This window comes from Orbicella franksi, chromosome 15 (assembly GCF_964199315.1).
Source record: "Orbicella franksi chromosome 15, jaOrbFran1.1, whole genome shotgun sequence".
Taxonomy (NCBI): Eukaryota; Metazoa; Cnidaria; class Anthozoa; order Scleractinia; family Merulinidae; genus Orbicella; species Orbicella franksi.
In genome coordinates, this window is record NC_138159.1 from 19,936,778 (window position 1) to 19,938,773 (window position 1,996).

The window sequence follows — 1,996 nt, forward strand, 5'->3', positions numbered from 1 at the left end:
AGCATAAGCATAAGCATGAGCATAAGCTCTCTTCTTTTGCTTATGCTTATGCTCAGCGTTGATATAAGCTTAAAGTGCTCGCTGATTGGCTCATAGTCTTTCGCTTAGGCTTATGCTCTGTATGCTTATGCTTATGCCAACATGTCCTCACTGGACACAATGACGTCATAGGCATAAACATAAACATAAGAAGAACGCAAGGTTTTAATATTCTGCTTATGCTTTTGTCGCGGCCGTCCCCACTAGCGAATAAGCTTATTTTATGTTTATGCTTGCGTCTCTAGTGAGGACCGAGCTTAATTTTCACGTGTAAAGTGCTGCAATATCGGGAACCATATGTTAAGCACTGTACAATAAACAATACGTTTGTGACCAATCAGAGCGCGCGTGGTATCTCAATTATTTTATAAAGAGTTATTATAAATAGACTGCATTTGTTTAGGAAATAGCGCTGTTTCTAGGGGTATTTGAAATGAATTAAATACAGCGATTGCGGATATTTTGGGAAATTTGAATTATCAGGAGCCGGTGTTTATCCCAAATATCGCTCCTCGTTTATCACTTCACGGTTCACATTTGGTTTTTAGGTGAACAACACCTTCCACTAGTTTTGAAGTTTTGCTCGCAGAAATTAAGAAAAATTGCTGTGACCAGAGTTTTGGCGAGAGTCTTTGCATATTTACCTTCTTTCATTTCCCAGATTCTGGACTTTATCTATTGACCGGTTTTGATTTTGATTTTGATCTATTTTGAATTGCGTGACACTGAAAACCAGCAATAGGCAATTCTCAGTGTCAAACAGCACATTTCCAAGTTAGCCAAAAAACTATCAGAGAATGTTTCTTTTTTTTAGGAGGGGGTAGAGGGGAGGGTGGATAGTGTTAATGTCTACAGACGAGCCAAGTGGCCCATAAGGCTGGAGCTCATCCCGGTTTCTGTAGCATGAAGCGACTAGGAGTATTTCTACTCCCCCCTGGATGGGATGCTATCCATCACAGGGTTACTCCCAGCATTAAATTTGTCAGTACCCACTTATACACCTGGGTAGAGAGAGGCACAGTGAGAGTCTTGCTCATTGAAGAACACAACACGATGTCCCCGGCCAGGGCTCGAGTCCGGACCACTCGATCCGAAGTCAAGCGCACTAACTATGAGGCCACCGCACCTCCAACAGGACGTTTTAGATTAAGGGTTAATTAAAGAAAACTTTCTGGCGAACAATGTGGTAAGTTTCCCTCGGTGAAAAAAATTAAAAAGAAAGCGTTGAAACTGGGGACGAGATGCTTCGACGTTTATCGTCACCTTTTGCAGGAAAGTAAAGATCGTAGGCTAGCAACTAAATAAAGGCAGGCGCTCTCATAAGGGACGGCTGAAAAGAATTGAGAACTGTGACAGATAAATTCTGACAGAAAAAGTCAGATTATTCAAGGGAATCAGCGTTACTTGTTCATGACACTAGCCCAGTTTACAACCAAATCCGCGAAACAAAGCCAAAAGAAACGTGCACACGGATATGCAGCCCGGGTGGTTACTCAAACATAAAAAGGTCGGGACGGTTCGTCGTCTCGCTTAGGGGTATGAATCAAGGATTCTGCTCTCACTTAGGGTGTTCATGACGAAACTCCACTATTTTAGCCGTCAAAGTAATTTTAAGGGTCCACTCGAAGAAATAATAAAAGCTGCTGTCACTTCCGCTTAAATGGCATCTAAAGCTCGAGCGACGCCCGTAGAGGTCTAGGTCTCTTATAGTGGCTTAATTTAAATTTTCCGACTATGGTTGGCGAAATGGTGCAAAATTCACAAAGTTTATATTCATTCACATTTAATGTTGTTATTATTATTCACGAATATATTTATTCACATTCAACAACTAAATTTATATTCAAGAAATATATTAATTCACATTTAACGACGTATTTCGTATTCACGAATATATTTACTCACATTTACGGGATGTATTCATTCACATTCAACGGTTTATATTCATTCACATTCA